The sequence below is a fragment of the Diabrotica virgifera genome, chromosome 1 (genome assembly GCF_917563875.1).
Source record: "Diabrotica virgifera virgifera chromosome 1, PGI_DIABVI_V3a".
In the NCBI taxonomy this organism is placed as follows: Eukaryota; Metazoa; Arthropoda; class Insecta; order Coleoptera; family Chrysomelidae; genus Diabrotica; species Diabrotica virgifera.
The window spans coordinates 166,127,829-166,140,079 of NC_065443.1; the positions used below are offsets into that span (position 1 = coordinate 166,127,829).

Sequence of the window (12,251 nt, forward strand, 5' to 3'; positions counted from 1 at the left end):
AATTAAAACGGATCTATTCGTATAAATTTTATTGAATTTGAGTGACATTATATTTTCCATAAGATGTGTGCGTTGTCCGTATTATGACTGTTTCTTGTTGAGAATAAAGAAAAAACTTTACCAATTATGGTTTCATTTCGAAAACAACATAAGTCCACAAACTTTAAAACATAATATCAAAAAAATAAGCAACATTTAAACTTTTTTGGTCTTTCAGATATAGGTCTGGATCCCGCGTATGAAAAAAAAGTTGATTAATAGCAAGCTGAAAATTTGTTAATAGCTTAAGGGTGTCTAGTCGGATAAACTTTGATATATGGGAACACTGGAACAGGGGCAGTTTTAATTTTGGAACAGGTTAAAAATTTGAAACGGTCACACCACGAAAACGGCACATGTATTTTGTCCGACAGAACAGACTTAAACTCTTCGAACAGAGATTAAACTCTAATGCAAAAATTAGACTGCTATTTATCACCAAATGGGCCTTTTAATGAGTAGAGCATGTAGAATATGTCAAATGACAGGAATTATGACAGGTGATAAATAGCAGTCTAATTTTTGCATGAGAGTTTAATCTCTATTCGGAGAGTTTAAGTCTGTTATGTCGGACAAAATAAATGTGCCGTTTTCGTGGTGTGACCGTTCCAAATTTTCAACCTGTTTCACAATTAAAACTGCCCCTGTTCCAGTGTTCCCATATATAAAAGTTTATCCGACTAAACACCCTTAAGCTATTAACAAATTTTCAGCTTGCTATTAATCAACTTTTTTTTCATACGCGGGATCCAGACCTAATAGATGCATTTATAACCCATAATACTTATATAAAATATAGTATTACTATCAGAATCTCTAACTACTAATGGAAAGATTTTTACGTTTCCTGAAAAATTTACACATTGTAACATACAGTGCTTCCATAAAGTAACGCATAATTTCATTATTTCGTAAACCGGCGACTTTAAGGAAAATTTTCGAAACAGGTCGATTTTTATTTTTAAATTACAATTTTTTGGCATATTACATATCATACTAGTGATGTCATCCATCTGGGCTTGATAACGTAATCGATGAATTTTTTAAATGAGAATAGGGGTCATGTGATAGCTCATTTGAAAGGGTATTTAATTCTCTATTTACTAATACAAACAATAACATAATTATATATACAGGGTGTCCAAAAAGAATTCTTTAATTAAATTAATTGAGACAAAAAGAAAAATGTATGTAACTTATTTAATTCAAAATTCGTTTTACTTTTGTCAGAAAATTAAATGTTAGAGCTGCCATCCACCTGCCTCTTGGAAGTTTAAGATTACGCTTAAGCGAAAATCAATATTTAGGTTTTAAATAAAACATTTTTATGTTTGCTGGCACCAATAAAATATATTTAGAATTAAACAAATTACATACATTCATCTTTTTATACCAATTAATTTAATTTAAATAACATTTTTTGGACACCCTGTATAAATAATTATATTAACAATTATATTATTGAATAGAGAATTACATACCCTTTCAAATGAGCTATTACATGCCCTTTATTCTTATTTAAAAAAATCAACGATTACGTCATCACGCCCAGATGGATGACGTCACTAGTATGATATGTATGCCAATAAATTGTAATTTAAAAATAAAAATCGACCTGTTTCGGTATTTTTCCTGAAAGTGTCCGGTTTGTGAAATAATGAATTTATGCGTTACTTTATGGACGCACTGTATATTGTTTCGCAATGACCCATTAAATTATTATAAATGCAATTAACCATTGACCATGTCATGAAAATGGCAATATAAAATTAATTTTTCAAATGTCAAACTTTAAAATTTGTTTTTGTTAACAAAAAAATAATTTAAATATCTATTATGAAATTCGTTACAAACAAAATCTGATATTTCAACTAAACGAAACAAAATACACAATAAAAGTGAATTATTAAACTCATTCAGGGACCCGTTCAGACAAAAGAGCCTACAACTGGTTTTTACCTGAGTGCGAGTGGAAGACTTGTAACGTGAAGCGATCGATATTATGTATCTAACTAGGTACTGTCTTTTCCGTAAAAATGTATATCTTGGCAACATCCTGTTGTTGCCAAAGTGATGTTTAAGCAATGTTTTTGACCTACGGGGGTCAAATTGTCGTTATAGTGTAAGGAATAAAATATATAAATAAATCGGATTACTGAAAATCCGACAACGGTGCCAAGCTTAAAGAAGTGTACTAAGCGAACATTCACGGATTATACCTAGAAAATGATAGCATTTCTAGGTGATGCCAAATGACTGCAACGTGAAAAGATGCCAATTTAATAGCGGGATGTATATATATATATATATATATATATATATATATATATATATATATATATATATATATATATATATAATTTTGAAAAATAATCATAGTTATATCAAATCATATTTTTTTTTCTAATCTACACTTTATAATTTGGCATTAAATGTTAACAAAATTAATTAATATCACCAATATTTAAAATTAATTTTTTTTTGCTTTTAAACATTTCCTTATTTTTATTATCAAAAAATGTTTTCAATTCCTTGTAGATGTAGACACCGATATGCTATGACCATAGTTACATTTAGTCTTTGTCAACCATGTATTTAGAATTTATAAATAAATTTTAAAAAGTCAATCAAAATTAGATCAAAACTTCAAAATTAATCAATTTTTTTAATCTTTTCTGAAGAATTTTTATTGTTTCTATGTTTTTTGAAATATTAAACAGCCGTTTTAGTAATAGTATTTTTAATTATGTATTGTAATCAACATTCTTTTATAATCTAAATTCTGGTAAGTTACTCATTAATAGTTTTTATTCTTTCATACATATGTTCTAAATTTTATCTTATTGTATTGTAGAAATTCTTGAGAAAGGAAATAAACATTTCCGAAAGCTTGAATATTGGATAATAGTGTACTTTAAGGCCCCAGTTTGACTTATATACCCAAAAATAGTGAAATTCGTATTTCCTAATAAGTCAATTAAGATACTATTTGTATATATATATATATATATATATATATATATATATATATATATATATATATATATATATTATTGTGTTTGCATTTTATCAATCAAAAGCAAAATAAAAATTAAATTAAATTTTTTTTTTAATAGCGTGGGCACATAAATTTGATACACCCTGTATATTGAGCTGTTTTAAAATTTATTAGAATTTAGTTAGGATGTAAATAGATTTCTCTTTTAACGAGCTTTCCGAGGAACCATTAAAGACTTTTGTGAATAATTAAAGTGAAAAGAACTATGTATTTAGATTTAAAATGGAAAAAATTGTTTACTGTATAGGTAATTATCAATTTCTCGAAATTGATAATTGAAAAGAAAGTTGGAATTTTAATATCTTCATTTCAATACGAGTATATGTGGGAGAGTTTCTCCGAAAGTAATTAGGACTGTCGGAACAAATTTGAGGGTGACTGTTGTTTGTCAAATGGAAAAGTCAATGTTCTGATTCTTGGAATGTGGAAGGGGAAAAGATGGATTGGATGATTGAGAGAGGTTGAAAAATTATTATTATGTTGTTGGCAGCGAGAAGGAGCGGTTTTCGACGAGTTAAGTGGAGAGATAGTTAGCATATATCAGTGGCTGGTTGATAGTGGAGAATAGTGTTGAAAAGTGGAACGAGAGACAGATCAAATCGAGACGAAATACCTCTTTGATTCTGTATTATTGTGAGAAGGAGAGCAGAGAATTTTTGGAGTTTTGTTTGAATCGAGAACGTGTCAAAGAGACACGGTTTGTTGGAGAATTAGTGCTGGTATGCTGATAGTTTTGAAGCTGGACAACGGAGAGAGGCTTTGATGAGTAGCCTTTAACATAATCAACGAGGGAGAGCTGTTTGGGGTCACGAGAAGACATCCGAGTGAGGGAAGCAAAAGGTCAGTCAATTTATGTGAAAGAGATTTTTATGTTCGGGAAATAAATTTTTGAGTAAAAAGCATATGAATTAAAATTCCAATATTTCAAAATATAAATAGTAAATATAGGTAATCTTGCGAAGACATAAATTTGTTTGGTTTAGTTTGTTTTACCAAAGTCATTGGGAACAAACCGATAAATTGTTTTTTTGTAACGATAATAAATTTAAGTGGTATAAATTTCATTCGGACATCTGTGTCCACAGGTTTTTAGATTCGATAGATTTCAGAGTATTAATTTGATAAATAAAAGACAATTCTGTATTTTTATTTTAATATTTTGCTTTATTTCTTTTCTCTATTTTATCCCGATTAGGATCAACTCAGAGATACTGAACCCCCGAGAGAAGATAAGTATAACGTGAGATAATTTGGATTTTTTTTAATAGTATAAAAAAGCACCCTGAGATTTTTTATTCAAGTTTGATATATGATTTGCGACAATTAAATAAGTAATCAAATAAATAATAATTAATATCAAAAAATAAGAAGCAGATCACAACAACATGGCGAGCCAACGTTAGGGCATTAAAGTATCTCTGGTTGTGAATTTGAAGGGAATAGGAAACGGAAAAACAGGTGAAGGAAAATTTATTTGCCCGTCGGAAAAAGTTGATATATTTAAAATTTTTGAAATATTTGTTTGACTTAATTTTTCTTATCTAGGTACAATTTTACATATTTATTTTATTTTTGATTGATTTTAATTTTGAAATATTTAAAAATTTGTGGGATAAATTTATTATATTTGGTGAGAGAAAAATTTTCGTCTCGACAGCATACAAGGTATTTTCGAATTTCATATTAGGCGGGGATAAATTTTAAATACATGTCGATAACAACCAGAAGCAAAAGCAAAGAAAACAAAAAACAAGAAGAACATTTCGAACAAGAAGAACATATAGAACAAGAAGACATTTTCGAAACAACAATCATGGCATCAGAACAACAGGAATTATCAGGAATAGATAAATTATTACAACTGATGCAACTCCAGTCTAAAAAAATGGATGACAATCAAAGAGAAACAAAACAAGCAATGGATGACAATCAAAGAGAAACAAAACAAGCAATGGATGAAGCAAAAAGGACAATGGAGAAAGTGGAACAAAAAATGGATGACAATCAACAGGAAATGAAACAAGCAATAGAAGAGAACAACAAGAAAATGGAGGAACGCATAGAAAAGTATGAAAATGAAGTAAAAGGATGTTTGACAACAATGAAAAACGAGATAGAACAGCAAGAAATAAAAATTCAAAATGAAATGGAGGAGTTAACAAATTGCCAGAAAAAGGAACTAGAAAATTTAGAAACCAAATTTGAAAATGCTTTGCAAGAAGATAAGAAAGAAATAGAAGAAAGATTCAGAAATAATGAAAAACTAATTTATGATATCAGAAATCAACAACATTCCGGAGAAAGAAGGGAAATGATTATCCATAGTACAGAGGATGTGAAAATAAGATTTGGCGGGGATGTAAAAAAATTACACCCAGTAATTTTCATAAACAATTTAAAAAAGAAAATACGACACATCGGTAACTTCGAGACAGCCAAAGAAACGATAAGGAACCATCTTAAAGATGAGGCAAGTTTATGGTTCGATAGCAAAGAAGAAGAATTGGACAATTGGCATAATTTCGAACAAAAGTTCCTGAGTTATTTCTGGGGAAAAATACAACAGCTAGAAATAAACAAGGAATTGCAAAATGGGAGGTACCATGATAGAATGGGTATTTCAGAGAAAACATATGCACTACAATTATATAATAATGCAAAACATCTACAGTAGAATTATTCGTCCGAACAGCTAGTAGAACTGATAGCCAGACATTTTGAAGATACGTTAGAAGATCACATAACTTTACAAAACTACAAAGATATCGACAGTTTGTGCCAATTCTTACAAATACGAGAAGCAAAAATGAGAGAAAGAGAAATAAGAAGATCGCAAGATAATTATAGACAACGCGAAAATCGAGACTATAGAGATAGAAGACAGAACTTTAGGAGAGATTATACAAGAAGAGAAAACGAAAATAGAGACAACGGAAGAGGAAACTATGAACAAAGAAATCGGCAATGGAACGAAGACAGATATCGAGAAAACCAGAATAGAAATAACACCCGCACAAATCAAGAGGACAGAAATGATAATAGAAGGAATCAACAGGAAAATCGTGGAAACCGATACGGGTCCGACAGACAAAGAGAAAACAGAAGAGCGGTAAACAACACGCAAATATATGAATATGAGGATGAGGGACAAAGCGACGGAAGAAGAAGCGAAGAAGAACAGCAAGCGTCTTTTCACGAAAGCGCTCACTAAAAACAAAAGAACAAACAGGAATTTTTTGTCACCCGAAGGAATTTATTAAATTAGCAGGAAATAATGATAAAGGAAATGAATCTAATTTAAAATTTGTAGATGGTTTTATCAATGAGAAACCGATTAAAATTATGATTGATACTGGTTCAGAAATTACTTTGATTAACAGGAAATTAATAGAAGAGGTTGATTTGACGAATTTGATTTACAAAATTCCCAGGGTAAATTTAGTGGGCGCAAATAAACGGACTTTGGCAACAATAAATGAAGGAATACGAATAAGGGTTCGATTGGGGAAGAAATTTTATGCACTACAATGTGTTATAATGCCAAACATGATGCATGATATGATCGTAGGAGTGGATTAATTGTCAGAAAAACATGTGGTGATAGATTTCAAAAATAACACGATGAAAATCACAGATGGAAAAGAAGAAGAACCTAACATTCTGGATATGGACAAGGAACATGAGAAACGGAAAAAGGATAATGCAGACAAAAAACAAACGGTGGAAATGAATTTGGCAATTAAGCAAGGACAGAAAAAGAAGAAAAGAAAGAAGGAGAAGATAAGTAAAAACAATGAAGCTCGGGATTCCTCGAAAAAAGAGATGAGCCCAGAAGAAGAAAAAGAAGAAAAAAGATTGACAAATGAAAATGAAGCTTGGGATTCCTCAAAAGAAGAGATGAGCCCAACAGAAGAAAAAGAAGAAGAAAGAGTGACACAAGAAAATGAAGATTGGGATTCCTCGAAAAAAGAGATGAGCCCAGAAGAAAAAGAGATCAGATTAGAAAAAGAGAACGAAAAAGATATCATGGAAACTGTGGTATTTGACGAAGAAGTATGCAAAATGGAGGATGCAGAATACACAATAAACATGTGTAAAGAATCGGAGGAGAAAGAAATAAAATTGATATGTGGAGAAGAAAAGGAGAAGGAACTGCGTGAAATATTGAGGGAGTATGAAAATTTAATAAATGAAGAAAACAGAGTAGCCAAAAAGTATGAACATTCATTTGAGGTGAAAGACTTAGGAAATTTTCGATTGAAAACTTACCCCATCCCATATAAGTACCGACAGGAGGTGAAAGGAGAAATCAATGAAATGTTAGAAAATCAAATCATAGAGAGATGTGACTCTCCGTATATCAACCCAATCGTGATTGTTAAAAAAAGCAGTGGAGAATTGAGACTATGTTTGGGTGCCCGGAATATAAATCAACACACGGTATCTCAATATGAATCACCTCTCAACATCGAGGCTATTTTTGGGAGAATTACAGGATCACATATTTTTTCTAAAATTGACTTAAAACATAGTTTTTGGTTGATACCTTTAGCAGAAAAATGTAGAAATTACACCGCTTTTTCGATCGATGGTATTGCGTACCGATTTAAAGTAGTGCCTTTTGGGTTACAAAGTGCTTGTGCAGCACTGGTAAGAGCTCTGCATACAATATTAAACAGGTATGAAGATTTTATAGTACACTACATTGACGACTTACTAATCTTTTCACCAGATAAATCGAGTCATTTAAAACACATAAAAATTATATTAGAAGAGCTGGACAAGGCCGGATTAAAATTGAATATTGAAAAATGTCAATTTTTTCAAAAAGAAGTGACATATTTGGGTTTTAAATTGGAAACAAAAACAGTTAGTTTAGCCGAGGACCGGATAAAACTCATAGATGAATACCCAAGGCCAACGAATTTAAAAACATTGAGAGGTTTTCTTGGTACGATCAACTATTTCAAAAAACTAATTCCTGATTTAAGCCAGAAGGAGATTCCATTGATAAAATTACTGAAAAAAGGTGTTAAATGGAATTGGAAAGAAGAACAAGAGAAAGCTTTCCAAATATTAAAAGCAGAATTCTCGAAAGGAACTAAAATATATCATCCCATGTACAATTTACCTTTCATATTACGAACTGATGCGTCCATCCAAAAATTCGCGGGAGTTTTGTCGCAGATACAGAACAATCAAGAAGTGCCAATTTGTTTCATTTCCCGGGTGACCAAAACACACGAAAGAAAATACAGTGTGACTGAATTAGAGTTTGCTAGCGTACTTTTTTGTGTAAATAAGTTAAGGTTTTATCTATTGGGAGCAAAATTTACAATTGAAACAGATCACGCAGCTTTAGTGCATATCATGAAAAATCGACTGGTTAACAATCGTATACATCGAGGAATTTTGTTGCTGCAGGAGTACGATTTTGAGTTTCGATACATAAAAGGAAAAAACAACATTATAGCCGACGCTCTCACACGTGATGAAGACACTGGAAAAAAGGAAGGAATTGTGTTTCAGGTGGGACTAAATATCTTGACACAAGAGGAAGGTTTATTTTCGTTAAACGAAATAAGAATAAATCAAGAAGAACTGGAGGAAAAAGAAAAAAGAAGAGCGGAGAGAGAAAATGACATATTCTTCAAAAGAATCGATGGAAAGGAACTATATTTGGTAACACAGACATTGGCAGAGAGGATCATACAAAAATTACACAATGACAATGGGCATATCGGTAGCAGGAAGGTATGGCTGGTTTTTCGAGAAAACTATATCTGTCGAAAGGATTACCGGATTGCCAAAGAAGTGACCCAAAAATGCGAAATATGTCAAAAATATAAAAGCAGAAATTTCAGAAATGAAAATATTGCTAAAAATATTGTATCCCGTCAAAAATTGGATATTGTGGCAATAGATATGTTAAGTGACCTGATAATCACCACGCAAAGGAACAAGCATATTTTGGTGATGGTTGATATTTTTTCAAAATACGTAAAGTTATACAGTTGCCGTACAACAAAGGGGGAAGAAATAATGAGAAAGATTGACAATTTTATAGCCACCGTAGGAACACCAAGAAGAATTCTTTTAGACAATGCGACGTATTTCCGGAGTGAGCGTTTCAAGGGACAGCTTCAAGACAGGGGAATAGGGACAAATTTCGTCAGTATCCGACATCCTCAAAGTAATCCTTCAGAGCGTTTTATACAGGAGACTACGAAATTCCTTCGCATTGCTGCAAATGGACAACATAGACGATGGGACAGGAAAGTGGCAGAAATAGAAAACTACTTAAACACGATTCCAAGTACGGTGACAAAAGAGACTCCGGAATATATCATGAAGGGTGTTATGCCATTACGGCCATGGGAAGAACCTGAGCAGAGGGAATACCAACGAGTCTTGGAAATTGTGCAAAGGAGGCTGCAGCGCAGTAATGAAAAATATCTCCAAAGACAAAATCATAATAGGAGACGACGCCCAGTGACTTTTCAGAAGGGAGAAAAGGTGCTGGTAAGGGCATTACGAGTATCAAATCTCACTGGGGACGTTTGCGCAAAACTAATGCCTATTTTCGAGGGTCCATACATCGTGCACAATGAAAATGGAATAAACAGTTATGTCCTGAGGCATGTGGATTCAGAAAAGATACGAGGAGTTTACAATATCCATTATGTGTACAAATACCACGAATAAAGACAAATGCATAAAATTTAAGGTAGGATAAGAGAATTAGGTTAGGATAATATGATAACAAGAGAAAAGTGTTGTTGTCGAGAGAAAATCAAATTTTTTTTGTTGCACTTAATAATACTGATTTTATCTCAAAACAAGGCGGGGATGTTATTGTGTTTGCATTTTATCAATCAAAAGCAAAATTAAAATTAAATTAAATTTTTTTTAATAGCGCGGGCACATAAATTTGATACACCCTGTATATTGAGCTTTAAAATTTATTAGAATTTAGTTAGGATGTAAATAGATTTCTCTTTTAACGAGCTTTCCGAGGAACCATTAAAGACTTTTGTGAATAATTAAAATGAAAAGAACTATGTATTTAGATTTAAAATGGAAAAAAATTGTTTACTGTATAGGTAATTATCAATTTCTCGAAATTGATAATTGAAAAGAAAGTTGGAATTTTAATATCTTCATTTCAATACGAGTATATGTGGGAGAGTTTCTCCGAAAGTAATTAGGATTGTCGGAACAAATTTGAGGGTGACTGTTGTTTGTCAAATGGAAAAGTCAATGTTCTGATTCTTGGAATGTGGAAGGAGAAAAGATGGATTGGATGATTGAGAGAGGTTGAAAAATTATTATTATGTTGTTGGCAGCGAGAAGTAGCGGTTTTCGACGAGTTAAGTGGAGAGATAGTTAGCATATATCAGTGGCTGGTTGATAGTGGAGAATAGTGTTGAAAAGTGGAACGAGAGACATATCAAATCGAGACGAAATACCTCTTTGATTCTGTATTATTGTGAGAAGGAGAGCAGAGAATTTTTGGAGTTTTGTTTGAATCGAGAACGTGTCAAAGAGACACGGTTTGTTGGAGAATTAGTGCTGGTATGCTGATAGTTTTGACGCTGGACAACGGAGAGAGGCTTTGATGAGTAGCCTTTAACATAATCAACGAGGGAGAGCTGTTTGGGGTCACGAGAAGACATCCGAGTGAGGGAAGCAAAAGGTCAGTCAATTTATGTGAAAGAGATTTTTATGTTCAAGAAATAAATTTTTGAGTAAAAAGCATATGAATTAAAATTCCAATATTTCAAAATATAAATAGTAAATATAGGTAATCTTGCGAAGACATAAATTTGTTTGGTTTAGTTTGTTTTACCAAAGTCATCGGGAACAAACCGATAAATTGTTTTTTTGTAACGATAATAAATTTAAGTGGTATAAATTTCATTCGGACATCTGTGTCCACAGGTTTTTAGATACGATAGATTTCAGAGTATTAATTTGATAAATAAAAGACAATTCTGTATTTTTATTTTAATATTTTGCTTTATTTCTTTTCTCTATTTTATCCCGATTAGGATCAACTCAGAGATACTGAACCCACGAGAGAAGATAAGTGTAACGTGAGAGAATTTGGATTTTTTTTAATAGTATAAAAAAGCACCCTGAGATTTTTTATTCAAGTTTGATGTATGATTTGCGACAATGAAATAAGTAATCAAATAAATAATAATTAATATAAAAAAATAAGAAGCAGATCACAACAATATATATATATATATATATATATATATATATATATATATATATATATATATATATAAAGTAATTAGGTAATATTGACTGATACTATGTAGATTATAGTTTTGTTTTGGGGTTGCAGTCATTTATTTTATTTATTATTTAAATATTACATTAATTCTTATGATATTCTCGGCTTAAGCCTAAGATCTGTTGGTGCAACCAGGCATGAGAGACATAAATTCGATTTATTTTAACATTAAAACATTAAAATTGTATATAAAACTATTTTTCCGTCAAATTAATATTTTTCGGATTTAAATTTTTTTACTATTTTTATTTTTTTAATCACCAAAAGTCAGAAATTTTAGTGAGCGTGAGTTATTTAGTCCTATTTTTGTTAGCATTATCAATAAAGTTTGGCGCACAAGTGTTTTTCTACCTTGACAGTCTATATATATATATATATATATATATATATATATATATATATATATATTGATGCACGTTAAGTTGTGACTTCCGGTATACAGAAGAGGCTGTCCGACTTCCACCTTTTCTACTAGGAATTATTTTTTAAAAATTGTGTATTTGGTAAAAGGGGGGCTTATAAAATGGGTCTACCTATTGAGGGGAAAGGATTTACCAAAATAAATTTTGTATATATATACGTATATACCGAAGCGTACAGCATACGTTATGGCTTCCATATATAGGGTAGTTCAAGGTGCGTTGTCACTTCCAGCGGTGTTGTCATATTTTGGAAGTCACAACGACTCGTCTGCTGATTTACCTCTTACTTTAAGCGTAATGTGTGATCTTTTGAAACTTTTACTGTGAATACAGTTGTGAATGCAGTTCTATGTTTTAAAGTTGTCTATTTAAATTAAAAGATTGATATTCTTTTGATTAAACAGGTTTACAAAAAAAATACATTTCG

The 12,251-nt window shown here is 31.4% G+C and overlaps 1 long non-coding RNA gene across 1 annotated transcript; it reads left to right on the top strand.

Annotated features, from left to right (window-relative positions):
• The first annotated feature begins 3,174 nt into the window (after nucleotides 1–3,174).
• Nucleotides 3,175–11,102, top strand: LOC126881575 (uncharacterized). Its single transcript, XR_007696920.1, has 2 exons — nucleotides 3,175–4,079; nucleotides 10,937–11,102. It is a non-coding gene; the product is annotated as an uncharacterized LOC126881575 (long non-coding RNA).
• Nucleotides 11,103–12,251: the final 1,149 nt, after the last annotated feature.